A 27,829-nucleotide genomic window follows, 5' to 3' on the forward strand; every position below is an offset into this window, starting at 1 on the left:
TGCCAGAGGTCAAACTCTGCCAGAGGGCCACTTGGCTCAGCATGCCGGGGAACGTGCTGCGCGTGGGGCAGTGGCCGCAGGCCGGGTCGTGCCGCCACGCCTCGAGCATCACGAGCCGCTCTTGCTAGTTTTACTCAAAGCAAAGAGCACTGCCTCACAACACGCAGCATGGCCCCCATTGCTGACTCCTGCCACCAGATGTAGTCCTGCGAGGAGAGAGCAGGTTCCTGTGCACTGGCATCTGCGTTCCCGGGATGGCAACACTGGCCAGGAAACGGCCATTCAGAAATGGTGAGACGGCGGCTCTCTTGTGGGAGCCTGTGGAAGGGCTGCGGTTCCCTCTCCACGAGAGCAGTGCAGTGGAGCTTTCCCTGGGGAGCTGGAAGCACAGGCTCCCCCTGCGTGACACTCAGCAGGCAAGCACTCTGGAAGGACACCATTTGGAGAGGCCCGCGGGCACAGCAAACGCCTTCCAAAGAGGCCCGAGGAAGACCTTCAAGACGGGAGCGCAAGGCCCTCCGGAACACGGCTTTGCAAAGCCGCTCTTCAGGGGAAGCGGCTTGTGTTTCGGCCACATGCAAACAAAGAGGGCTACAGCTGCACCAAGTGGTGCGCCCAAATTCGAGAGCCACACAGCTTGTCAGGGGCTCAGCGTCTTGCTGCCGCTGAATTACAAACAGCTCCACTGGACACGCCCAACGGAGCAAAGTCCTCGCTCGCTGAGGTGCCGCGGCCAGGGTGGCACATGAGCCCGGCAGGCTGCTTCAGGTTGCCCAAGTCTTGGCAAGCGTTTCTGCCTTTCTTAAGACAGGCGGTCTGATTTCCTGGCTGCTCTCCCTCCTGTTACCTGGAGCAAGGGAGTGCTCCACAGTAACATCCCGCACAGCTCCTCCACAGAGCCAACCGGTCATACGAGAGCCCTGCCTCCAAGGCAGTGCACTGCCTCCAAGCTCTGCGCGAGCGCCAGAACACGGCACCATGCACCTCAACACCAGCATGTGCCCACTGACCTCGCCTGCACATTCCACTGCCACAGCTCCCAAGATGGAGCAGCCCCAAGGCAATTTCTGCCATGCCCGCTTGAGCGCCTGACAGCCACCAGATGCCTGAGGTCGCGGAAAGCTTTTAGAGGGCGGCGGCAAACACCTAGCAGCACACCCTGAGCCAGCGCAAACAAGGCAGAACACAGCCAGCCTGTGAGCTGCAGAAAGGCAGCAGGGTTTTCTGCACCCCAAAAGCACACAACAGCTTTGGCTTTGGCTCAGCGCTGCTGAAGCTCACGCAGCCTCCTCTGAAAGCTGCTGACGCAACACCGATGGCCAACCCAAAGGGAGAAGCAAGAAGGGCAGGAAGGGCAGAGCAAGGGGCAGGCCGAGGTTGGCTCCACTGCACGGGAAAGTGGGAGGGCCACCACCAGGGAAGCCAGTTCCCGGCAGTGTGCTCCCAATGGGGAGCGCAGGCCAGTGTGGCCAGATGACAGACAAGCGCTTTGGGGCTGTCATGTCTCCCTCGTGGCGTGAGGAGGTGGCAGAGCGGTGCACCTCTCTTGGCTAGGCCCTTTGTCTTGGTGTCCTTGGCAAAGAGGCATCCGAGGGGACGTCCCACCATGCCTGTCTTCTCCATCGTGGTTTCCTTCAGGCCTCCAGGCTAAGAGGTTCTTCCTGCACTGTGGCAAAGCTGTCTTCCCGCTCCGGAGGAAAGCTTCCAGGCTTCCCTCAAAGGGGTTTCATTCTGACCCCGCCCACCGAGTCCTGCTGCATGTGCCAGAGGAGATTTCTCTTGGCCTTGCTCATTGCACCTTCGCCTTCCATGACACACACACAGCCCGCCTCCCGGCTGGTGGAGCAGCTCCCACATACGCCACTCAGCCCTCTCAAATTCCCCTGGCTCCTCAAAGACTTCCTCTAAGATCGCCAAGGGATCTTCCTCCAGAGTCTCCTGCAGAGCACCACAAAGAGAGAGTTCAGCTGTCCTGCGGGGACAGCTGAAGAGCCCGAGAGCTGCGCCCCAAAGCTCCTCGAGGCTCCGCGCTTTGAAGAGCCCGAGGTCGAGATGCTTCTTTACCTGGCGGCCCCCATCAGCCTGCTCAGGACCAAGCAGCTGCTCCAGCATCGTGGGCTCCTCCACCCCCAGGGCACCGATGGGCCCATGCTCTAGCCCCCGCCGGGGCTGCCTCCGCCAAGAGCAAGTGGCAGGTCAGCACCGCAGCCCCTCGCCTGCTCGGGCCGCGCACCCACAAGCGAGCTCCTCGCTCAAGCAGATGCGATCAAGCGCCTGACTGCTGCCATTAAGAGGCCCCTCGGCCCAGAGGAGGTGGGAGGCGCAAAGGCGGGAGGTGGCACTTGTGCTGAGAGGAGGGGTTCCTGGCGTGGGTGCGGGGTGGGAGGGAAGCTGCCGTTGGAAGTGGCAGGAGCTCTAGAGGGGGGCCGGAGGTGGTCAGGGGTGGCGGGAGGAGTGGTCTGGACGTGGGGATTTGTGCTGGGGAAGCGGGAGTGGGGACGCGAGGCAGCGTTAGGCAGCGTTAGAGAGCGAGCGGCAGGTGCAGGCACTTGGCAAGGGCGCGAGGCCGGGCGGTAAGTGGTCTGCGCAGCAAAGTAGGGCAGGTAAGGTGCAAAGCAAGGCCAGGAAGTAAGGTCGGAGGGAGGCCCGGAAGAGGTCTGCGTACCAAAGGGAGGTGCAGCTGCTGAGCGCTTCCATCATTGGGAGTGCTGAGGTGCAGGCACTGGTGCCCGCGGGTGTCCTGCGATACCCCGCTCGGTACGGGTCGATGCCCCTGCTGCCCTCGCGGGGGTGTGTGCCCAAGGAGGGCCTGCAGAGAGCCTCAGGCCTTGGCTGCAGCCAGCTCTGGGCCAGCTGCGAAGCCTGGCAGGCAGCCCGGGAGGGTCCGCCTCTTCTCCTGGCCCGGGGCATTGTGACTGCGTTGCCGGGGGATGACAGCACCATGACATGGGGGCCCCGGGGCCACGCCGCAGCCTCCCCTGCCAGCTGCCTGCTGGCCCAGCGTCGGCGCGGGGCAGAAGGCCCCTGGGGTGCCAGCCCTCCTGCCGGCCCTAGCCGGACTTTTGCAGGCACAGCACAGCAGCAGGTCCAGGAAAGAAAGCCTGTCTCCTCTAAGCACTATCCTCTTCACGAGAAGCACCACCTCTTGAAGGTTACACAGCGGCTACTGTGCCTGTCAACACTAATCCCAGGGCCTGAGGTGGCTGCCGCCAGGCCTTCCAGCCGTTGGCGTATGCAGTTTGCATCGCAGGTGCCGAGGAGTTCCCAAAAGGTCGGGATCTAAACCCCATCTCTTTAATCGGCTCGTGAAGCAAGCCGTTTCCGACTGACCCCCCTGGGTTCAAGTTTGTTGAAGACAGTCCACTCCTGTAGCTAGGGGACAGCCAGATGTGTGTGTGCGCTTAGCTGCCTGTGTGGGGGGGGGGGGGGTAGAACTCAAAGTCAGCCCTCACATTAAACTCTTAGGCGTCAATGCAGGCGACCAGATTTTGAGAAGCTGTTGTCCCAACCAACCTGGCGAACCACAGGTGAGGAGGAGCTTCCCCTGGCTCATCGATAAAGCCTTTGTGAACAACGTTCTGGTGGCTTTTTTCCCCCCCTCCTTGATAGCGTTGCGCAAAGGAAATGGCAGTGAGCAAGGCTCTGGAAGTGCAAAAGCCTGCGCGCTCTCTGGACTTGGACTGCGCAGGAAAGTTCCGATTTCCCAAGCGTCTTGAGCAGTGCTGGCAATTGTTGGTGTAGGCTCAGTTTACTGCCGTCAGCCTCTCCACTAGACCGAGCTCTCAGCCCCCTCTCAGCTCTGCAGGAGCTTTCTGAGGCCTCGCACATTCACCACTGTCTTCTTGTGGGCATGCCACCTTGTTCAGCAGCTAGTTGAGCTGCGCAACTCTCCAGGAGTTGGAGCAGACATCTTGTTGGGCATGACTGGTCTCTTTTCAGGAGACTGCACTTGACCCGTGCAGGCCCATTTTCTCGTTGTAGCTTTGACATTGTCAGGGCGCAGCAAGGGCCAGCTGCTCCCTCAGAGGCTGGGAGCTGGCAGCCAAACGCCAGCTGGCAAGGCAGGGACATCGCCAGCCAGGGCCCCATCCCCCAGTAGCCACACAAGGTGAGCGAGGCACGCCCACGGATGGTAGGCGGGCTCAAGCAAGAGTCCAGACGGTCAGGCGCCTTCGTGGTGATGAGACAGCTCCGAGGTCAAGCCGGGAAACCAATGCACGGGCCAAGGTCAGGCTGAGGTCTGATGAGGGTCACTAGGGTGAGAGAGAGCCCGGTGAGGCACATGCCGCCTGTGGATGATGCCCGAGGGCAGCTGAGGAGGTTACCTAAGAAGCCTGGGAGATGTGGAGAGCAGAGGAGGATGCAGACAAGGAGCGGAAGCGGTGTTTGGGGCAGGCTGAGGAGACAGGTGCAGGCATTAGGAGTGGGAAAGAAGAGGAGGTGGGAGGAGAGGCCTAAAGTGGACGGGCAGGAGAGGGCAAGGAGGCAGTGGCCGTGGTGAAGCTTCAGGGTGGTGGCAACTTGGAGAGAAGGGAGAAAAGGAAAGGAAGGTGATGACAGTACCTTTTTAGGGCCACATCTAGCACCATGTGTTTGAGGAGGTGAGGGCCCCTTCTCCCGCCACAGCTGAGCCCTGCCGTAGGAGAGCTCCAGCTCCAGCCACCCTCACGGCTGGCGCAGCGCCACCCTCGGCCAGGAGACAGTGCTGCCTGAACGTGCCTTGGACACAGGCTGCTGAGACACAGCCGGCCGAGGTAGGGTTGCGGAAAAGGCCAAGCCTCCGAGCTGGCCAAGGAGCAGGACAAGCCCCGGGGGCAGGAGGGTGCAGGCAGCTCCTGACAGCGCAGCTGCAGGAGCAAGCTCTCAGGCCCCAGCCAGGACACGCATGACACAAACAGCACACCTAGGAGAGGATCACAGCACTTCACTTTTATTGCGTGCAGGCAGGCACAGCTGACAAGTGGCAGCTCCTCATGGCTCCTCCAGCCTGGAGCCTTTCCAAACACACGGTGTTTGTTTGGCACAAGCCCCAACACCCCGACGATATGGCAGGAACGGAAGTCCCTGAGCTCCTGCTACCCACTTGCCCCAGGGCAGAGAGCCAGAGAGCTGCAGGGCACAGCTGGTGTCCTGGTCCTGCAAGAGCAGGCGGTCACTGACCTACGGACCTGAAAGGGCCCAGGGGAGCCTTGGCAACGGGCCGCGCTCAGTGCTGCAGAGGAAGGCGAAAAACCCCCAGGGACTGCTGCCAATCTGTCCTGGGGGAAAATTCCTTCCTGACCCCAAACCTGGCGATCGGCTGTTCCCTGCGCGTGTGAGCAAGGCCTGCCACCTGGCCAGCCCTGGGAGGGTTCTCACGCCCACCAGGGGACACCAGCGCTGCCCGACCCCTTTGCTCTCTCCACCTGCAGCCAGCCACCTTTGGGGCTTCAGCCAATGGCAAAAAAAATCCCACAGCCCCGATCGAGCTGCGGGGCAGGGGCGGGGGAAAATCTTTCCTGGGCCCTGCAGGAGGCCACTGGCTGCTCCAAAGCGTTACTTGAGAGGTACGGCACTGATGATGACCACCTGCAACATCTTCACATCCCATCTCCTGCCTTTCCCGGGTGCTGCATCGGGCGCTGAAGGAGATATGCACGGGGAGCTGTGGAACGGTCTCCAGCTGCCGAGAATGGAGGTCCGTCCTCTTTGCAGGCCATCCAGTTAACTTTTTCCACCGATCTCCAGCTGAAAAGGCCTGGTGCCCTGGGGGAACCTCGAGGTGTGTGGGGGGGTGTGTGTGGACGGGGTGCCTTCTCACCCTGCCAAGGGCGTTGGGGCAGTCTCTGAAGGACCACAGTTACTTCCAGCTTTGAATCGGAGCCTGCTTGGGGCAGGAATTGGATCAGATGCCCTCCAGAGAACTCTTGCAACATAAATTCTTCCACCGCCTGATGGCTGCCCAGTGGCTGAATCAGTTGTGAGATGTGGCCCTCCGCCTTCGCCTCAGGAAATGCCTGGGCACAGTCTCCGCTCACAGAGGAATGGCTGCGGAGAGTGGTGGGCGGGCGGCGGGGGTGATGTCACTTTCATTTCCCCCAGTAGGCACGCCCAGGCCAGCGGGGCCCAGCAGCACAGCACGAGTGCAGGAACACACCCTTCAAGCCTGCTTGCCTTGGCCTCTTTGGGTCAGCTCAGCTGACGGGGCTTAGCAGAGGCCTGGGCTTGCAAGAGGCTGACCTCCCTCTGCTTTCCTGAGAGCGCAAACGCTGCCATTGCTGTCACGTGCTATTGCTGTCTGTGTGTTTGGAGGAGGGCCAGGCGGAAGAGGAACAGGATCCGCGGTCTTTCTGAGGCTCGGGCAAGCCGGAGGCCCAATGTTAGAGCAGGTGCTGGGCACTGCAGCAGGACTGTCTCCCTCCAAGTACGTGGTACCCACCAAAAGCCCTTCCTGGCACAGGCCCTTGTCTCATCAGGCTGGAAACTCCGCAGGGAACCTCTTCTGTGCCCATGCTGCTGCAACCTTGCACCCATACAGCCTGGCCTGAGGCGTCCAGCACAGGCGAGCAGAACTGGCAGCCCTGAGAGTCCCTTGTGCTCAGGGGGGACGTTTGTGACGTGATGGGGAAGGTCCGCCAGCTTCCCAGCTACAGCAGCTCTGTGAAGCTTTGCCAGGGAGCTCTGACCTCCGATCTCCATCAGCCCCTCTGCAGCCCTCCTCCGAGGGAGGCAAGGACAATACCCTCACCACGCTGATCAACAGCCATTTCCTGAGGCTCTTTCAAAGACCCATCTCCGCTGCCAGAGGTCAAACTCTGCCAGAGGGCCACTTGGCTCAGCATGCCGGGGAACGTGCTGCGCGTGGGGCAGTGGCCGCAGGCCGGGTCGTGCCGCCACGCCTCGAGCATCACGAGCCGCTCTTGCTAGTTTTACTCAAAGCAAAGAGCACTGCCTCACAACACGCAGCATGGCCCCCATTGCTGACTCCTGCCACCAGATGTAGTCCTGCGAGGAGAGAGCAGGTTCCTGTGCACTGGCATCTGCGTTCCCGGGATGGCAACACTGGCCAGGAAACGGCCATTCAGAAATGGTGAGACGGCGGCTCTCTTGTGGGAGCCTGTGGAAGGGCTGCGGTTCCCTCTCCACGAGAGCAGTGCAGTGGAGCTTTCCCTGGGGAGCTGGAAGCACAGGCTCCCCCTGCGTGACACTCAGCAGGCAAGCACTCTGGAAGGACACCATTTGGAGAGGCCCGCGGGCACAGCAAACGCCTTCCAAAGAGGCCCGAGGAAGACCTTCAAGACGGGAGCGCAAGGCCCTCCGGAACACGGCTTTGCAAAGCCGCTCTTCAGGGGAAGCGGCTTGTGTTTCGGCCACATGCAAACAAAGAGGGCTACAGCTGCACCAAGTGGTGCGCCCAAATTCGAGAGCCACACAGCTTGTCAGGGGCTCAGCGTTTTGCTGCCGCTGAATTACAAACAGCTCCACTGGACACGCCCAACGGAGCAAAGTCCTCGCTCGCTGAGGTGCCGCGGCCAGGGTGGCACATGAGCCCGGCAGGCTGCTTCAGGTTGCCCAAGTCTTGGCAAGCGTTTCTGCCTTTCTTAAGACAGGCGGTCTGATTTCCTGGCTGCTCTCCCTCCTGTTACCTGGAGCAAGGGAGTGCTCCACAGTAACATCCCGCACAGCTCCTCCACAGAGCCAACCGGTCATACGAGAGCCCTGAACAGTGCACTGCCTCCAAGCTCTGCGCGAGCGCCAGAACACGGCACCATGCACCTCAACACCAGCATGTGCCCACTGACCTCGCCTGCACATTCCACTGCCACAGCTCCCAAGATGGAGCAGCCCCAAGGCAATTTCTGCCATGCCCGCTTGAGCGCCTGACAGCCACCAGATGCCTGAGGTCGCGGAAAGCTTTTAGAGGGCGGCGGCAAACACCTAGCAGCACACCCTGAGCCAGCGCAAACAAGGCAGAACACAGCCAGCCTGTGAGCTGCAGAAAGGCAGCAGGGTTTTCTGCACCCCAAAAGCACACAACAGCTTTGGCTTTGGCTCAGCGCTGCTGAAGCTCACGCAGCCTCCTCTGAAAGCTGCTGACGCAACACCGATGGCCAACCCAAAGGGAGAAGCAAGAAGGGCAGGAAGGGCAGAGCAAGGGGCAGGCCGAGGTTGGCTCCACTGCGCGGGAAAGTGGGAGGGCCACCACCAGGGAAGCCAGTTCCCGGCAGTGTGCTCCCAATGGGGAGCGCAGGCCAGTGTGGCCAGATGACAGACAAGCGCTTTGGGGCTGTCATGTCTCCCTCGTGGCGTGAGGAGGTGGCAGAGCGGTGCACCTCTCTTGGCTAGGCCCTTTGTCTTGGTGTCCTTGGCAAAGAGGCATCCGAGGGGACGTCCCACCATGCCTGTCTTCTCCATCGTGGTTTCCTTCAGGCCTCCAGGCTAAGAGGTTCTTCCTGCACTGTGGCAAAGCTGTCTTCCCGCTCCGGAGGAAAGCTTCCAGGCTTCCCTCAAAGGGGTTTCATTCTGACCCCGCCCACCGAGTCCTGCTGCATGTGCCAGAGGAGATTTCTCTTGGCCTTGCTCATTGCACCTTCGCCTTCCATGACACACAGACAGCCCGCCTCCCGGCTGGTGGAGCAGCTCCCACATACGCCACTCAGCCCTCTCAAATTCCCCTGGCTCCTCAAAGACTTCCTCTAAGATCGCCAAGGGATCTTCCTCCAGAGTCTCCTGCAGAGCACCACAAAGAGAGAGTTCAGCTGTCCTGCGGGGACAGCTGAAGAGCCCGAGAGCTGCGCCCCAAAGCTCCTCGAGGCTCCGCGCTTTGAAGAGCCCGAGGTCGAGATGCTTCTTTACCTGGCGGCCCCCATCAGCCTGCTCAGGACCAAGCAGCTGCTCCAGCATCGTGGGCTCCTCCACCCCCAGGGCACCGATGGGCCCATGCTCTAGCCCCCGCCGGGGCTGCCTCCGCCAAGAGCAAGTGGCAGGTCAGCACCGCAGCCCCTCGCCTGCTCGGGCCGCGCACCCACAAGCGAGCTCCTCGCTCAAGCAGATGCGATCAAGCGCCTGACTGCTGCCATTAAGAGGCCCCTCGGCCCAGAGGAGGTGGGAGGCGCAAAGGCGGGAGGAGGCACTTGTGCTGAGAGGAGGGGTTCCTGGCGCGGGTGCGGGGTGGGAGGGAAGCTGCCGTTGGAAGTGGCAGGAGCTCTAGAGGGGGGCCGGAGGTGGTCAGGGGTGGCGGGAGGAGTGGTCTGGACGTGGGGATTTGTGCTGGGGAAGCGGGAGTGGGGACGCGAGGCAGCGTTAGGCAGCGTTAGAGAGCGAGCGGCAGGCGCAGGCACTTGGCGAGGGCGCGAGGCCGGGCGGTAAGTGGTCTGCGCAGCAAAGTAGGGCAGGTAAGGTGCAAAGCAAGGCCAGGAAGTAAGGTCGGAGGGAGGCCTGGAAGAGGTCTGCGTACCAAAGGGAGGTGCAGCTGCTGAGCGCTTCCATCATTGGGAGTGCTGAGGTGCAGGCACTGGTGCCCGCGGGTGTCCTGCGATACCCCGCTCGGTACGGGTCGATGCCCCTGCTGCCCTCGCGGGGGTGTGTGCCCAAGGAGGGCCTGCAGAGAGCCTCAGGCCTTGGCTGCAGCCAGCTCTGGGCCAGCTGCGAAGCTTGGCAGGCGGCCCGGGAGGGTCCGCCTCTTCTCCTGGCCCGGGGCATTGTGACTGCGTTGCCGGGGGATGACAGCACTATGACATCGGGGCCCCAGGGCCACGCCGCAGCCTCCCCTGCCAGCTGCCTGCTGGCCCAGCGTCGGCGCGGGGCAGAAGGCCCCTGGGGTGCCAGCCCTCCTGCCGGCCCTAGCCGGACTTTTGCAGGCACAGCACAGCAGCAGGTCCAGGAAAGAAGGCCTGTCTCCTCTAAGCACTATCCTCTTCACGAGAAGCACCACCTCTTGAAGGTTACACAGCGGCTACTGTGCCTGTCAACACTAATCCCAGGGCCTGAGATGGCTGCCACCAGGCCTTCCAGCCGTTGGCGTATGCAGTTTGCATCGCAGGTGCCGAGGAGTTCCCAAAAGGTCGGGATCTAAACCCCATCTCTTTAATTGGCTCGTGAAGCAAGCCGTTTCCGACTGACCCCCCTGGGTTCAAGTTTGTTGAAGACAGTCCACTCCTGTAGCTAGGGGACAGCCAGATGTGTGTGTGCGCTTAGCTGCCTGTGGGGGGGTAGAACTCAAAGTCAGCCCTCACATTAAACTCTTAGGCGTCAATGCAGGCGACCAGAGATTGAGAAGCTGTTGTCCCAACCAACCTGGCGAACCACAGGTGAGGAGGAGCTTCCCCTGGCTCATCGATAAAGCCTTTGTGAACAACGTTCTGGTGGCTTTTTTCCCCCCCTCCTTGACAGCGTTGCGCAAAGGAAATGGCAGTGAGCAAGGCTCTGGAAGTGCAAAAGCCTGCGCGCTCTCTGGACTTGGACTGCGCAGGAAAGTTCCGATTTCCCAAGCGTCTTGAGCAGTGCTGGCAATTGTTGGTGTAGGCTCAGTTTACTGCCGTCAGCCTCTCCACTAGACCGAGCTCTCAGCCCCCTCTCAGCTCTGCAGGAGCTTTCTGAGGCCTCGCACATTCACCACTGTCTTCTTGTGGGCATGCCACCTTGTTCAGCAGCTAGCTGAGCTGCGCAACTCTCCAGGAGTTGGAGCAGACATCTTGTTGGGCATGACTGGTCTCTTTTCAGGAGACTGCACTTGACCCGTGCAGGCCCATTTTCTCGTTGTAGCTTTGACATTGTCAGGGCGCAGCAAGGGCCAGCTGCTCCCTCAGAGGCTGGGAGCTGGCAGCCAAACGCCAGCTGGCAAGGCAGGGACATCGCCAGCCAGGGCCCCATCCCCCAGTAGCCACACAAGGTGAGCGAGGCACGCCCACGGATGGTAGGCGGGCTCAAGCAAGAGTCCAGACGGTCAGGCGCCTTCGTGGTGATGAGACAGCTCCGAGGTCAAGCCGGGAAACCAATGCACGGGCCAAGGTCAGGCTGAGGTCTGATGAGGGTCACTAGGGTGAGAGAGAGCCCGGTGAGGCACATGCCGCCTGTGGATGATGCCCGAGGGCAGCTGAGGAGGTTACCTAAGAAGCCTGGGAGATGTGGAGAGCAGAGGAGGATGCAGACAAGGAGCGGAAGCGGTGTTTGGGGCAGGCTGAGGAGACAGGTGCAGGCATTAGGAGTGGGAAAGAAGAGGAGGTGGGAGGAGAGGCCTAAAGTGGACGGGCAGGAGAGGGCAAGGAGGCAGTGGCCGTGGTGAAGCTTCAGGGTGGTGGCAACTTGGAGAGAAGGGAGAAAAGGAAAGGAAGGTGATGACAGTACCTTTTTAGGGCCACATCTAGCACCATGTGTTTGAGGAGGTGAGGGCCCCTTCTCCCGCCACGGCTGAGCCCTGCCGTAGGAGAGCTCCAGCTCCAGCCACCCTCACGGCTGGCGCAGCGCCACCCTCGGCCAGGAGACAGTGCTGCCTGAACGTGCCTTGGACACAGGCTGCTGAGACACAGCCGGCCGAGGTAGGGTTGCGGAAAAGGCCAAGCCTCCGAGCTGGCCAAGGAGCAGGACAAGCCCCGGGGGCAGGAGGGTGCAGGCAGCTCCTGACAGCGCAGCTGCAGGAGCAAGCTCTCAGGCCCCAGCCAGGACACGCATGACACAAACAGCACACCTAGGAGAGGATCACAGCACTTCACTTTTATTGCGTGCAGGCAGGCACAGCTGACAAGTGGCAGCTCCTCATGGCTCCTCCAGCCTGGAGCCTTTCCAAACACACGGTGTTTGTTTGGCACAAGCCCCAACACCCCGACGATATGGCAGGAACGGAAGTCCCTGAGCTCCTGCTACCCACTTGCCCCAGGGCAGAGAGCCAGAGAGCTGCAGGGCACAGCTGGTGTCCTGGTCCTGCAAGAGCAGGCGGTCACTGACCTACGGACCTGAAAGGGCCCAGGGGAGCCTTGGCAACGGGCCGAGCTCAGTGCTGCAGAGGAAGGCGAAAAACCCCCAGGGACTGCTGCCAAACTGTCCTGGGGGAAAATTCCTTCCTGACCCCAAACCTGGCGATCGGCTGTTCCCTGCGCGTGTGAGCAAGGCCTGCCACCTGGCCAGCCCTGGGAGGGTTCTCACGCCCACCAGGGGACACCAGCGCTGCCCGACCCCTTTGCTCTCTCCACCTGCAGCCAGCCACCTTTGGGGCTTCAGCCAATGGCAAAAAAAATCCCACAGCCCCGATCGAGCTGCGGGGCAGGGGCGGGGGAAAATCTTTCCTGGGCCCTGCAGGAGGCCACTGGCTGCTCCAAAGCGTTACTTGAGAGGTACGGCACTGATGATGACCACTTGCAACATCTTCACATCCCATCTCCTGCCTTTCCCGGGTGCTGCATCGGGTGCTGAAGGAGATATGCACGGGGAGCTGTGGAACGGTCTCCAGCTGCCGAGAATGGAGGTCCGTCCTCTTTGCAGGCCATCCAGTTAACTTTTTCCACCGATCTCCAGCTGAAAAGGCCTGGTGCCCTGGGGGAACCTCGAGGTGTGTGGGGGGGTGTGTGTGGACGGGGTGCCTTCTCACCCTGCCAAGGGCGTTGGGGCAGTCTCTGAAGGACCACAGTTACTTCCAGCTTTGAATCGGAGCCTGCTTGGGGCAGGAATTGGATCAGATGCCCTCCAGAGAACTCTTGCAACATAAATTCTTCCACCGCCTGATGGCTGCCCAGTGGCTGAATCAGTTGTGAGATGTGGCCCTCCGCCTTCGCCTCAGGAAATGCCTGGGCACAGTCTCCGCTCGCAGAGGAATGGCTGCGGAGAGTGGTGGGCGGGCGGCGGGGGTGATGTCACTTTCATTTCCCCCAGTAGGCACGCCCAGGCCAGCGGGGCCCAGCAGCACAGCACGAGTGCAGGAACACACCCTTCAAGCCTGCTTGCCTTGGCCTCTTTGGGTCAGCTCAGCTGACGGGGCTTAGCAGAGGCCTGGGCTTGCAAGAGGCTGACCTCCCTCTGCTTTCCTGAGAGCGCAAACGCTGCCATTGCTGTCACGTGCTATTGCTGTCTGTGTGTTTGGAGGAGGGCCAGGCGGAAGAGGAACAGGATCCGCGGTCTTTCTGAGGCTCGGGCAAGCCGGAGGCCCAATGTTAGAGCAGGTGCTGGGCACTGCAGCAGGACTGTCTCCCTCCAAGTACGTGGTACCCACCAAAAGCCCTTCCTGGCACAGGCCCTTGTCTCATCAGGCTGGAAACTCCGCAGGGAACCTCTTCTGTGCCCATGCTGCTGCAACCTTGCACCCATACAGCCTGGCCTGAGGCGTCCAGCACAGGCGAGCAGAACTGGCAGCCCTGAGAGTCCCTTGTGCTCAGGGGGGACGTTTGTGACGTGATGGGGAAGGTCCGCCAGCTTCCCAGCTACAGCAGCTCTGTGAAGCTTTGCCAGGGAGCTCTGACCTCCGATCTCCATCAGCCCCTCTGCAGCCCTCCTCCGAGGGAGGCAAGGACAATACCCTCACCACGCTGATCAACAGCCATTTCCTGAGGCTCTTTCAAAGACCCATCTCCGCTGCCAGAGGTCAAACTCTGCCAGAGGGCCACTTGGCTCAGCATGCCGGGGAACGTGCTGCGCGTGGGGCAGTGGCCGCAGGCCGGGTCGTGCCGCCACGCCTCGAGCATCACGAGCCGCTCTTGCTAGTTTTACTCAAAGCAAAGAGCACTGCCTCACAACACGCAGCATGGCCCCCATTGCTGACTCCTGCCACCAGATGTAGTCCTGCGAGGAGAGAGCAGGTTCCTGTGCACTGGCATCTGCGTTCCCGGGATGGCAACACTGGCCAGGAAACGGCCATTCAGAAATGGTGAGACGGCGGCTCTCTTGTGGGAGCCTGTGGAAGGGCTGCGGTTCCCTCTCCACGAGAGCAGTGCAGTGGAGCTTTCCCTGGGGAGCTGGAAGCACAGGCTCCCCCTGCGTGACACTCAGCAGGCAAGCACTCTGGAAGGACACCATTTGGAGAGGCCCGCGGGCACAGCAAACGCCTTCCAAAGAGGCCCGAGGAAGACCTTCAAGACGGGAGCGCAAGGCCCTCCGGAACACGGCTTTGCAAAGCCGCTCTTCAGGGGAAGCGGCTTGTGTTTCGGCCACATGCAAACAAAGAGGGCTACAGCTGCACCAAGTGGTGCGCCCAAATTCGAGAGCCACACAGCTTGTCAGGGGCTCAGCGTTTTGCTGCCGCTGAATTACAAACAGCTCCACTGGACACGCCCAACGGAGCAAAGTCCTCGCTCGCTGAGGTGCCGCGGCCAGGGTGGCACATGAGCCCGGCAGGCTGCTTCAGGTTGCCCAAGTCTTGGCAAGCGTTTCTGCCTTTCTTAAGACAGGCGGTCTGATTTCCTGGCTGCTCTCCCTCCTGTTACCTGGAGCAAGGGAGTGCTCCACAGTAACATCCCGCACAGCTCCTCCACAGAGCCAACCGGTCATACGAGAGCCCTGCCTCCAAGGCAGTGCACTGCCTCCAAGCTCTGCGCGAGCGCCAGAACACGGCACCATGCACCTCAACACCAGCATGTGCCCACTGACCTCGCCTGCACATTCCACTGCCACAGCTCCCAAGATGGAGCAGCCCCAAGGCAATTTCTGCCATGCCCGCTTGAGCGCCTGACAGCCACCAGATGCCTGAGGTCGCGGAAAGCTTTTAGAGGGCGGCGGCAAACACCTAGCAGCACACCCTGAGCCAGCGCAAACAAGGCAGAACACAGCCAGCCTGTGAGCTGCAGAAAGGCAGCAGGGTTTTCTGCACCCCAAAAGCACACAACAGCTTTGGCTTTGGCTCAGCGCTGCTGAAGCTCACGCAGCCTCCTCTGAAAGCTGCTGACGCAACACCGATGGCCAACCCAAAGGGAGAAGCAAGAAGGGCAGGAAGGGCAGAGCAAGGGGCAGGCCGAGGTTGGCTCCACTGCACGGGAAAGTGGGAGGGCCACCACCAGGGAAGCCAGTTCCCGGCAGTGTGCTCCCAATGGGGAGCGCAGGCCAGTGTGGCCAGATGACAGACAAGCGCTTTGGGGCTGTCATGTCTCCCTCGTGGCGTGAGGAGGCGGCAGAGCGGTGCACCTCTCTTGGCTAGGCCCTTTGTCTTGGTGTCCTTGGCAAAGAGGCATCCGAGGGGACGTCCCACCATGCCTGTCTTCTCCATCGTGGTTTCCTTCAGGCCTCCAGGCTAAGAGGTTCTTCCTGCACTGTGGCAAAGCTGTCTTCCCGCTCCGGAGGAAAGCTTCCAGGCTTCCCTCAAAGGGGTTTCATTCTGACCCCGCCCACCGAGTCCTGCTGCATGTGCCAGAGGAGATTTCTCTTGGCCTTGCTCATTGCACCTTCGCCTTCCATGACACACAGACAGCCCGCCTCCCGGCTGGTGGAGCAGCTCCCACATACGCCACTCAGCCCTCTCAAATTCCCCTGGCTCCTCAAAGACTTCCTCTAAGATCGCCAAGGGATCTTCCTCCAGAGTCTCCTGCAGAGCACCACAAAGAGAGAGTTCAGCTGTCCTGCGGGGACAGCTGAAGAGCCCGAGAGCTGCGCCCCAAAGCTCCTCGAGGCTCCGCGCTTTGAAGAGCCCGAGGTCGAGATGCTTCTTTACCTGGCGGCCCCCATCAGCCTGCTCAGGACCAAGCAGCTGCTCCAGCATCGTGGGCTCCTCCACCCCCAGGGCACCGATGGGCCCATGCTCTAGCCCCCGCCGGGGCTGCCTCCGCCAAGAGCAAGTGGCAGGTCAGCACCGCAGCCCCTCGCCTGCTCGGGCCGCGCACCCACAAGCGAGCTCCTCGCTCAAGCAGATGCGATCAAGCGCCTGACTGCTGCCATTAAGAGGCCCCTCGGCCCAGAGGAGGTGGGAGGCGCAAAGGCGGGAGGAGGCACTTGTGCTGAGAGGAGGGGTTCCTGGCGCGGGTGCGGGGTGGGAGGGAAGCTGCCGTTGGAAGTGGCAGGAGCTCTAGAGGGGGGCCGGAGGTGGTCAGGGGTGGCGGGAGGAGTGGTCTGGACGTGGGGATTTGTGCTGGGGAAGCGGGAGTGGGGACGCGAGGCAGCGTTAGGCAGCGTTAGAGAGCGAGCGGCAGGTGCAGGCACTTGGCGAGGGCGCGAGGCCGGGCGGTAAGTGGTCTGCGCAGCAAAGTAGGGCAGGTAAGGTGCAAAGCAAGGCCAGGAAGTAAGGTCGGAGGGAGGCCCGGAAGAGGTCTGCGTACCAAAGGGAGGTGCAGCTGCTGAGCGCTTCCATCATTGGGAGTGCTGAGGTGCAGGCACTGGTGCCCGCGGGTGTCCTGCGATACCCCGCTCGGTACGGGTCGATGCCCCTGCTGCCCTCGCGGGGGTGTGTGCCCAAGGAGGGCCTGCAGAGAGCCTCAGGCCTTGGCTGCAGCCAGCTCTGGGCCAGCTGCGAAGCTTGGCAGGCGGCCCGGGAGGGTCCGCCTCTTCTCCTGGCCCGGGGCATTGTGACTGCGTTGCCGGGGGATGACAGCACTATGACATCGGGGCCCCAGGGCCACGCCGCAGCCTCCCCTGCCAGCTGCCTGCTGGCCCAGCGTCGGCGCGGGGCAGAAGGCCCCTGGGGTGCCAGCCCTCCTGCCGGCCCTAGCCGGACTTTTGCAGGCACAGCACAGCAGCAGGTCCAGGAAAGAAGGCCTGTCTCCTCTAAGCACTATCCTCTTCACGAGAAGCACCACCTCTTGAAGGTTACACAGCGGCTACTGTGCCTGTCAACACTAATCCCAGGGCCTGAGATGGCTGCCACCAGGCCTTCCAGCCGTTGGCGTATGCAGTTTGCATCGCAGGTGCCGAGGAGTTCCCAAAAGGTCGGGATCTAAACCCCATCTCTTTAATTGGCTCGTGAAGCAAGCCGTTTCCGACTGACCCCCCTGGGTTCAAGTTTGTTGAAGACAGTCCACTCCTGTAGCTAGGGGACAGCCAGATGTGTGTGTGCGCTTAGCTGCCTGTGGGGGGGTAGAACTCAAAGTCAGCCCTCACATTAAACTCTTAGGCGTCAATGCAGGCGACCAGAGATTGAGAAGCTGTTGTCCCAACCAACCTGGCGAACCACAGGTGAGGAGGAGCTTCCCCTGGCTCATCGATAAAGCCTTTGTGAACAACGTTCTGGTGGCTTTTTTCCCCCCCTCCTTGACAGCGTTGCGCAAAGGAAATGGCAGTGAGCAAGGCTCTGGAAGTGCAAAAGCCTGCGCGCTCTCTGGACTTGGACTGCGCAGGAAAGTTCCGATTTCCCAAGCGTCTTGAGCAGTGCTGGCAATTGTTGGTGTAGGCTCAGTTTACTGCCGTCAGCCTCTCCACTAGACCGAGCTCTCAGCCCCCTCTCAGCTCTGCAGGAGCTTTCTGAGGCCTCGCACATTCACCACTGTCTTCTTGTGGGCATGCCACCTTGTTCAGCAGCTAGCTGAGCTGCGCAACTCTCCAGGAGTTGGAGCAGACATCTTGTTGGGCATGACTGGTCTCTTTTCAGGAGACTGCACTTGACCCGTGCAGGCCCATTTTCTCGTTGTAGCTTTGACATTGTCAGGGCGCAGCAAGGGCCAGCTGCTCCCTCAGAGGCTGGGAGCTGGCAGCCAAACGCCAGCTGGCAAGGCAGGGACATCGCCAGCCAGGGCCCCATCCCCCAGTAGCCACACAAGGTGAGCGAGGCACGCCCACGGATGGTAGGCGGGCTCAAGCAAGAGTCCAGACGGTCAGGCGCCTTCGTGGTGATGAGACAGCTCCGAGGTCAAGCCGGGAAACCAATGCACGGGCCAAGGTCAGGCTGAGGTCTGATGAGGGTCACTAGGGTGAGAGAGAGCCCGGTGAGGCACATGCCGCCTGTGGATGATGCCCGAGGGCAGCTGAGGAGGTTACCTAAGAAGCCTGGGAGATGTGGAGAGCAGAGGAGGATGCAGACAAGGAGCGGAAGCGGTGTTTGGGGCAGGCTGAGGAGACAGCTGCAGGCATTAGGAGTGGGAAAGAAGAGGAGGTGGGAGGAGAGGCCTAAAGTGGACGGGCAGGAGAGGGCAAGGAGGCAGTGGCCGTGGTGAAGCTTCAGGGTGGTGGCAACTTGGAGAGAAGGGAGAAAAGGAAAGGAAGGTGATGACAGTACCTTTTTAGGGCCACATCTAGCACCATGTGTTTGAGGAGGTGAGGGCCCCTTCTCCCGCCACGGCTGAGCCCTGCCGTAGGAGAGCTCCAGCTCCAGCCACCCTCACGGCTGGCGCAGCGCCACCCTCGGCCAGGAGACAGTGCTGCCTGAACGTGCCTTGGACACAGGCTGCTGAGACACAGCCGGCCGAGGTAGGGTTGCGGAAAAGGCCAAGCCTCCGAGCTGGCCAAGGAGCAGGACAAGCCCCGGGGGCAGGAGGGTGCAGGCAGCTCCTGACAGCGCAGCTGCAGGAGCAAGCTCTCAGGCCCCAGCCAGGACACGCATGACACAAACAGCACACCTAGGAGAGGATCACAGCACTTCACTTTTATTGCGTGCAGGCAGGCACAGCTGACAAGTGGCAGCTCCTCATGGCTCCTCCAGCCTGGAGCCTTTCCAAACACACGGTGTTTGTTTGGCACAAGCCCCAACACCCCGACGATATGGCAGGAACGGAAGTCCCTGAGCTCCTGCTACCCACTTGCCCCAGGGCAGAGAGCCAGAGAGCTGCAGGGCACAGCTGGTGTCCTGGTCCTGCAAGAGCAGGCGGTCACTGACCTACGGACCTGAAAGGGCCCAGGGGAGCCTTGGCAACGGGCCGAGCTCAGTGCTGCAGAGGAAGGCGAAAAACCCCCAGGGACTGCTGCCAAACTGTCCTGGGGGAAAATTCCTTCCTGACCCCAAACCTGGCGATCGGCTGTTCCCTGCGCGTGTGAGCAAGGCCTGCCACCTGGCCAGCCCTGGGAGGGTTCTCACGCCCACCAGGGGACACCAGCGCTGCCCGACCCCTTTGCTCTCTCCACCTGCAGCCAGCCACCTTTGGGGCTTCAGCCAATGGCAAAAAAAATCCCACAGCCCCGATCGAGCTGCGGGGCAGGGGCGGGGGAAAATCTTTCCTGGGCCCTGCAGGAGGCCACTGGCTGCTCCAAAGCGTTACTTGAGAGGTACGGCACTGATGATGACCACCTGCAACATCTTCACATCCCATCTCCTGCCTTTCCCGGGTGCTGCATCGGGTGCTGAAGGAGATATGCACGGGGAGCTGTGGAACGGTCTCCAGCTGCCGAGAATGGAGGTCCGTCCTCTTTGCAGGCCATGCAGTTAACTTTTTCCACCGATCTCCAGCTGAAAAGGCCTGGTGCCCTGGGGGAACCTCGAGGTGTGTGGGGGGGTGTGTGTGGACGGGGTGCCTTCTCACCCTGCCAAGGGCGTTGGGGCAGTCTCTGAAGGACCACAGTTACTTCCAGCTTTGAATCGGAGCCTGCTTGGGGCAGGAATTGGATCAGATGCCCTCCAGAGAACTCTTGCAACATAAATTCTTCCACCGCCTGATGGCTGCCCAGTGGCTGAATCAGTTGTGAGATGTGGCCCTCCGCCTTCGCCTCAGGAAATGCCTGGGCACAGTCTCCGCTCGCAGAGGAATGGCTGCGGAGAGTGGTGGGCGGGCGGGCGGGCGGGCGGCGGGGGTGATGTCACTTTCATTTCCCCCAGTAGGCATGCCCAGGCCAGCGGGGCCCAGCAGCACAGCACGAGTGCAGGAACACACCCTTCAAGCCTGCTTGCCTTGGCCTCTTTGGGTCAGCTCAGCTGACGGGGCTTAGCAGAGGCCTGGGCTTGCAAGAGGCTGACCTCCCTCTGCTTTCCTGAGAGCGCAAACGCTGCCATTGCTGTCACGTGCTATTGCTGTCTGTGTGTTTGGAGGAGGGCCAGGCGGAAGAGGAACAGGATCCGCGGTCTTTCTGAGGCTCGGGCAAGCCGGAGGCCCAATGTTAGAGCAGGTGCTGGGCACTGCAGCAGGACTGTCTCCCTCCAAGTACGTGGTACCCACCAAAAGCCCTTCCTGGCACAGGCCCTTGTCTCATCAGGCTGGAAACTCCGCAGGGAACCTCTTCTGTGCCCATGCTGCTGCAACCTTGCACCCATACAGCCTGGCCTGAGGCGTCCAGCACAGGCGAGCAGAACTGGCAGCCCTGAGAGTCCCTTGTGCTCAGGGGGGACGTTTGTGACGTGATGGGGAAGGTCCGCCAGCTTCCCAGCTACAGCAGCTCTGTGAAGCTTTGCCAGGGAGCTCTGACCTCCGATCTCCATCAGCCCCTCTGCAGCCCTCCTCCGAGGGAGGCAAGGACAATACCCTCACCACGCTGATCAACAGCCATTTCCTGAGGCTCTTTCAAAGACCCATCTCCGCTGCCAGAGGTCAAACTCTGCCAGAGGGCCACTTGGCTCAGCATGCCGGGGAACGTGCTGCGCGTGGGGCAGTGGCCGCAGGCCGGGTCGTGCCGCCACGCCTCGAGCATCACGAGCCGCTCTTGCTAGTTTTACTCAAAGCAAAGAGCACTGCCTCACAACACGCAGCATGGCCCGCATTGCTGACTCCTGCCACCAGATGTAGTCCTGCGAGGAGAGAGCAGGTTCCTGTGCACTGGCATCTGCGTTCCCGGGATGGCAACACTGGCCAGGAAACGGCCATTCAGAAATGGTGAGACGGCGGCTCTCTTGTGGGAGCCTGTGGAAGGGCTGCGGTTCCCTCTCCACGAGAGCAGTGCAGTGGAGCTTTCCCTGGGGAGCTGGAAGCACAGGCTCCCCCTGCGTGACACTCAGCAGGCAAGCACTCTGGAAGGACACCATTTGGAGAGGCCCGCGGGCACAGCAAACGCCTTCCAAAGAGGCCCGAGGAAGACCTTCAAGACGGGAGCGCAAGGCCCTCCGGAACACGGCTTTGCAAAGCCGCTCTTCAGGGGAAGCGGCTTGTGTTTCGGCCACATGCAAACAAAGAGGGCTACAGCTGCACCAAGTGGTGCGCCCAAATTCGAGAGCCACACAGCTTGTCAGGGGCTCAGCGTTTTGCTGCCGCTGAATTACAAACAGCTCCACTGGACACGCCCAACGGAGCAAAGTCCTCGCTCGCTGAGGTGCCGCGGCCAGGGTGGCACATGAGCCCGGCAGGCTGCTTCAGGTTGCCCAAGTCTTGGCAAGCGTTTCTGCCTTTCTTAAGACAGGCGGTCTGATTTCCTGGCTGCTCTCCCTCCTGTTACCTGGAGCAAGGGAGTGCTCCACAGTAACATCCCGCACAGCTCCTCCACAGAGCCAACCGGTCATACGAGAGCCCTGAACAGTGCACTGCCTCCAAGCTCTGCGCGAGCGCCAGAACACGGCACCATGCACCTCAACACCAGCATGTGCCCACTGACCTCGCCTGCACATTCCACTGCCACAGCTCCCAAGATGGAGCAGCCCCAAGGCAATTTCTGCCATGCCCGCTTGAGCGCCTGACAGCCGCCAGATGCCTGAGGTCGCGGAAAGCTTTTAGAGGGCGGCGGCAAACACCTAGCAGCACACCCTGAGCCAGCGCAAACAAGGCAGAACACAGCCAGCCTGTGAGCTGCAGAAAGGCAGCAGGGTTTTCTGCACCCCAAAAGCACACAACAGCTTTGGCTTTGGCTCAGCGCTGCTGAAGCTCACGCAGCCTCCTCTGAAAGCTGCTGACGCAACACCGATGGCCAACCCAAAGGGAGAAGCAAGAAGGGCAGGAAGGGCAGAGCAAGGGGCAGGCCGAGGTTGGCTCCACTGCACGGGAAAGTGGGAGGGCCACCACCAGGGAAGCCAGTTCCCGGCAGTGTGCTCCCAATGGGGAGCGCAGGCCAGTGTGGCCAGATGACAGACAAGCGCTTTGGGGCTGTCATGTCTCCCTCGTGGCGTGAGGAGGTGGCAGAGCGGTGCACCTCTCTTGGCTAGGCCCTTTGTCTTGGTGTCCTTGGCAAAGAGGCATCCGAGGGGACGTCCCACCATGCCTGTCTTCTCCATCGTGGTTTCCTTCAGGCCTCCAGGCTAAGAGGTTCTTCCTGCACTGTGGCAAAGCTGTCTTCCCGCTCCGGAGGAAAGCTTCCAGGCTTCCCTCAAAGGGGTTTCATTCTGACCCCGCCCACCGAGTCCTGCTGCATGTGCCAGAGGAGATTTCTCTTGGCCTTGCTCATTGCACCTTCGCCTTCCATGACACACAGACAGCCCGCCTCCCGGCTGGTGGAGCAGCTCCCACATACGCCACTCAGCCCTCTCAAATTCCCCTGGCTCCTCAAAGACTTCCTCTAAGATCGCCAAGGGATCTTCCTCCAGAGTCTCCTGCAGAGCACCACAAAGAGAGAGTTCAGCTGTCCTGCGGGGACAGCTGAAGAGCCCGAGAGCTGCGCCCCAAAGCTCCTCGAGGCTCCGCGCTTTGAAGAGCCCGAGGTCGAGATGCTTCTTTACCTGGCGGCCCCCATCAGCCTGCTCAGGACCAAGCAGCTGCTCCAGCATCGTGGGCTCCTCCACCCCCAGGGCACCGATGGGCCCATGCTCTAGCCCCCGCCGGGGCTGCCTCCGCCAAGAGCAAGTGGCAGGTCAGCACCGCAGCCCCTCGCCTGCTCGGGCCGCGCACCCACAAGCGAGCTCCTCGCTCAAGCAGATGCGATCAAGCGCCTGACTGCTGCCATTAAGAGGCCCCTCGGCCCAGAGGAGGTGGGAGGCGCAAAGGCGGGAGGTGGCACTTGTGCTGAGAGGAGGGGTTCCTGGCGCGGGTGCGGGGTGGGAGGGAAGCTGCCGTTGGAAGTGGCAGGAGCTCTAGAGGGGGGCCGGAGGTGGTCAGGGGTGGCGGGAGGAGTGGGCTGGACGTGGGGATTTGTGCTGGGGAAGCGGGAGTGGGGATGCGAGGCAGCGTTAGGCAGCGTTAGAGAGCGAGCGGCAGGCGCAGGCACTTGGCGAGGGCGCGAGGCCGGGCGGTAAGTGGTCTGCGCAGCAAAGTAGGGCAGGTAAGGTGCAAAGCAAGGCCAGGAAGTAAGGTCGGAGGGAGGCCTGGAAGAGGTCTGCGTACCAAAGGGAGGTGCAGCTGCTGAGCGCTTCCATCATTGGGAGTGCTGAGGTGCAGGCACTGGTGCCCGCGGGTGTCCTGCGATACCCCGCTCGGTACGGGTCGATGCCCCTGCTGCCCTCGCGGGGGTGTGTTTGTGCCCAAGGAGGGCCTGCAGAGAGCCTCAGGCCTTGGCTGCAGCCAGCTCTGGGCCAGCTGCGAAGCTTGGCAGGCGGCCCGGGAGGGTCCGCCTCTTCTCCTGGCCCGGGGCATTGTGACTGCGTTGCCGGGGGATGACAGCACTATGACATCGGGGCCCCAGGGCCACGCCGCAGCCTCCCCTGCCAGCTGCCTGCTGGCCCAGCGTCGGCGCGCGGCAGAAGGCCCCTGGGGTGCCAGCCCTCCTGCCGGCCCTAGCCGGACTTTTGCAGGCACAGCACAGCAGCAGGTCCAGGAAAGAAGGCCTGTCTCCTCTAAGCACTATCCTCTTCACGAGAAGCACCACCTCTTGAAGGTTACACAGCGGCTACTGTGCCTGTCAACACTAATCCCAGGGCCTGAGATGGCTGCCGCCAGGCCTTCCAGCCGTTGGCGTATGCAGTTTGCATCGCAGGTGCCGAGGAGTTCCCAAAAGGTCGGGATCTAAACCCCATCTCTTTAATCGGCTCGTGAAGCAAGCCGTTTCCAACTGACCCCCCTGGGTTCAAGTTTGTTGAAGACAGTCCACTCCTGTAGCTAGGGGACAGCCAGATGTGTGTGTGCGCTTAGCTGCCTGTGGGGGGGTAGAACTCAAAGTCAGCCCTCACATTAAACTCTTAGGCGTCAATGCAGGCGACCAGAGATTGAGAAGCTGTTGTCCCAACCAACCTGGCGAACCACAGGTGAGGAGGAGCTTCCCCTGGCTCATCGATAAAGCCTTTGTGAACAACGTTCTGGTGGCTTTTTTCCCCCCCTCCTTGACAGCGTTGCGCAAAGGAAATGGCAGTGAGCAAGGCTCTGGAAGTGCAAAAGCCTGCGCGCTCTCTGGACTTGGACTGCGCAGGAAAGTTCCGATTTCCCAAGCGTCTTGAGCAGTGCTGGCAATTGTTGGTGTAGGCTCAGTTTACTGCCGTCAGCCTCTCCACTAGACCGAGCTCTCAGCCCCCTCTCAGCTCTGCAGGAGCTTTCTGAGGCCTCGCACATTCACCACTGTCTTCTTGTGGGCATGCCACCTTGTTCAGCAGCTAGTTGAGCTGCGCAACTCTCCAGGAGTTGGAGCAGACATCTTGTTGGGCATGACTGGTCTCTTTTCAGGAGACTGCACTTGACCCGTGCAGGCCCATTTTCTCGTTGTAGCTTTGACATTGTCAGGGTGCAGCAAGGGCCAGCTGCTCCCTCAGAGGCTGGGAGCTGGCAGCCAAACGCCAGCTGGCAAGGCAGGGACATCGCCAGCCAGGGCCCCATCCCCCAGTAGCCACACAAGGTGAGCGAGGCACGCCCACGGATGGTAGGCGGGCTCAAGCAAGAGTCCAGATGGTCAGGCGCCTTCGTGGTGATGAGACAGCTCCGAGGTCAAGCCGGGAAACCAATGCACGGGCCAAGGTCAGGCTGAGGTCTGATGAGGGTCACTAGGGTGAGAGAGAGCCCGGTGAGGCACATGCCGCCTGTGGATGATGCCCGAGGGCAGCTGAGGAGGTTACCTAAGAAGCCTGGGAGATGTGGAGAGCAGAGGAGGATGCAGACAAGGAGCAGAAGCAGTGTTTGGGGCAGGCTGAGGAGACAGGTGCAGGCATTAGGAGTGGGAAAGAAGAGGAGGTGGGAGGAGAGGCCTAAAGTGGACGGGCAGGAGAGGGCAAGGAGGCAGTGGCCGTGGTGAAGCTTCAGGGTGGTGGCAACTTGGAGAGAAGGGAGAAAAGGAAAGGAAGGTGATGACAGTACCTTTTTAGGGCCACATCTAGCACCATGTGTTTGAGGAGGTGAGGGCCCCTTCTCCCGCCACGGCTGAGCCCTGCCGTAGGAGAGCTCCAGCTCCAGCCACCCTCACGGCTGGCGCAGCGCCACCCTCGGCCAGGAGACAGTGCTGCCTGAACGTGCCTTGGACACAGGCTGCTGAGACACAGCCGGCCGAGGTAGGGTTGCGGAAAAGGCCAAGCCTCCGAGCTGGCCAAGGAGCAGGACAAGCCCCGGGGGCAGGAGGGTGCAGGCAGCTCCTGACAGCGCAGCTGCAGGAGCAAGCTCTCAGGCCCCAGCCAGGACACGCATGACACAAACAGCACACCTAGGAGAGGATCACAGCACTTCACTTTTATTGCGTGCAGGCAGGCACAGCTGACAAGTGGCAGCTCCTCATGGCTCCTCCAGCCTGGAGCCTTTCCAAACACACGGTGTTTGTTTGGCACAAGCCCCAACACCCCGACGATATGGCAGGAACGGAAGTCCCTGAGCTCCTGCTACCCACTTGCCCCAGGGCAGAGAGCCAGAGAGCTGCAGGGCACAGCTGGTGTCCTGGTCCTGCAAGAGCAGGCGGTCACTGACCTACGGACCTGAAAGGGCCCAGGGGAGCCTTGGCAATGGGCCGAGCTCAGTGCTGCAGAGGAAGGCGAAAAACCCCCAGGGACTGCTGCCAAACTGTCCTGGGGGAAAATTCCTTCCTGACCCCAAACCTGGCGATCGGCTGTTCCCTGCGCGTGTGAGCAAGGCCTGCCACCTGGCCAGCCCTGGGAGGGTTCTCACGCCCACCAGGGGACACCAGCGCTGCCCGACCCCTTTGCTCTCTCCACCTGCAGCCAGCCACCTTTGGGGCTTCAGCCAATGGCAAAAAAAATCCCACAGCCCCGATCGAGCTGCGGGGCAGGGGCGGGGGAAAATCTTTCCTGGGCCCTGCAGGAGGCCACCGGCTGCTCCAAAGCGTTACTTGAGAGGTACGGCACTGATGATGACCACCTGCAACATCTTCACATCCCATCTCCTGCCTTTCCCGGGTGCTGCATCGGGCGCTGAAGGAGATATGCACGGGGAGCTGTGGAACGGTCTCCAGCTGCCGAGAATGGAGGTCCGTCCTCTTTGCAGGCCATCCAGTTAACTTTTTCCACCGATCTCCAGCTGAAAAGGCCTGGTGCCCTGGGGGAACCTCGAGGTGTGTGGGGGGGTGTGTGTGGACGGGGTGCCTTCTCACCCTGCCAAGGGCGTTGGGGCAGTCTCTGAAGGACCACAGTTACTTCCAGCTTTGAATCGGAGCCTGCTTGGGGCAGGAATTGGATCAGATGCCCTCCAGAGAACTCTTGCAACATAAATTCTTCCACCGCCTGATGGCTGCCCAGTGGCTGAATCAGTTGTGAGATGTGGCCCTCCGCCTTCGCTTCAGGAAATGCCTGGGCACAGTCTCCGCTCGCAGAGGAATGGCTGCGGAGAGTGGTGGGCGGGCGGCGGGGGTGATGTCACTTTCATTTCCCCCAGTAGGCATGCCCAGGCCAGCGGGGCCCAGCAGCACAGCACGAGTGCAGGAACACACCCTTCAAGCCTGCTTGCCTTGGCCTCTTTGGGTCAGCTCAGCTGACGGGGCTTAGCAGAGGCCTGGGCTTGCAAGAGGCTGACCTCCCTCTGCTTTCCTGAGAGCGCAAACGCTGCCATTGCTGTCACGTGCTATTGCTGTCTGTGTGTTTGGAGGAGGGCCAGGCGGAAGAGGAACAGGATCCGCGGTCTTTCTGAGGCTCGGGCAAGCCGGAGGCCCAATGTTAGAGCAGGTGCTGGGCACTGCAGCAGGACTGTCTCCCTCCAAGTACGTGGTACCCACCAAAAGCCCTTCCTGGCACAGGCCCTTGTCTCATCAGGCTGGAAACTCCGCAGGGAACCTCTTCTGTGCCCATGCTGCTGCAACCTTGCACCCATACAGCCTGGCCTGAGGCGTCCAGCACAGGCGAGCAGAACTGGCAGCCCTGAGAGTCCCTTGTGCTCGGGGGGACGTTTGTGACGTGATGGGGAAGGTCCGCCAGCTTCCCAGCTACAGCAGCTCTGTGAAGCTTTGCCAGGGAGCTCTGACCTCCGATCTCCATCAGCCCCTCTGCAGCCCTCCTCCGAGGGAGGCAAGGACAATACCCTCACCACGCTGATCAACAGCCATTTCCTGAGGCTCTTTCAAAGACCCATCTCCGCTGCCAGAGGTCAAACTCTGCCAGAGGGCCACTTGGCTCAGCATGCCGGGGAACGTGCTGCGCGTGGGGCAGTGGCCGCAGGCCGGGTCGTGCCGCCACGCCTCGAGCATCACGAGCCGCTCTTGCTAGTTTTACTCAAAGCAAAGAGCACTGCCTCACAACACGCAGCATGGCCCCCATTGCTGACTCCTGCCACCAGATGTAGTCCTGCGAGGAGAGAGCAGGTTCCTGTGCACTGGCATCTGCGTTCCCGGGATGGCAACACTGGCCAGGAAACGGCCATTCAGAAATGGTGAGACGGCGGCTCTCTTGTGGGAGCCTGTGGAAGGGCTGCGGTTCCCTCTCCACGAGAGCAGTGCAGTGGAGCTTTCCCTGGGGAGCTGGAAGCACAGGCTCCCCCTGCGTGACACTCAGCAGGCAAGCACTCTGGAAGGACACCATTTGGAGAGGCCCGCGGGCACAGCAAACGCCTTCCAAAGAGGCCCGAGGAAGACCTTCAAGACGGGAGCGCAAGGCCCTCCGGAACACGGCTTTGCAAAGCCGCTCTTCAGGGGAAGCGGCTTGTGTTTCGGCCACATGCAAACAAAGAGGGCTACAGCTGCACCAAGTGGTGCGCCCAAATTCGAGAGCCACACAGCTTGTCAGGGGCTCAGCGTTTTGCTGCCGCTGAATTACAAACAGCTCCACTGGACACGCCCAACGGAGCAAAGTCCTCGCTCGCTGAGGTGCCGCGGCCAGGGTGGC

Source organism: Struthio camelus, chromosome 17 (genome assembly GCF_040807025.1).
Source record: "Struthio camelus isolate bStrCam1 chromosome 17, bStrCam1.hap1, whole genome shotgun sequence".
Classification (NCBI taxonomy): Eukaryota; Metazoa; Chordata; class Aves; order Struthioniformes; family Struthionidae; genus Struthio; species Struthio camelus.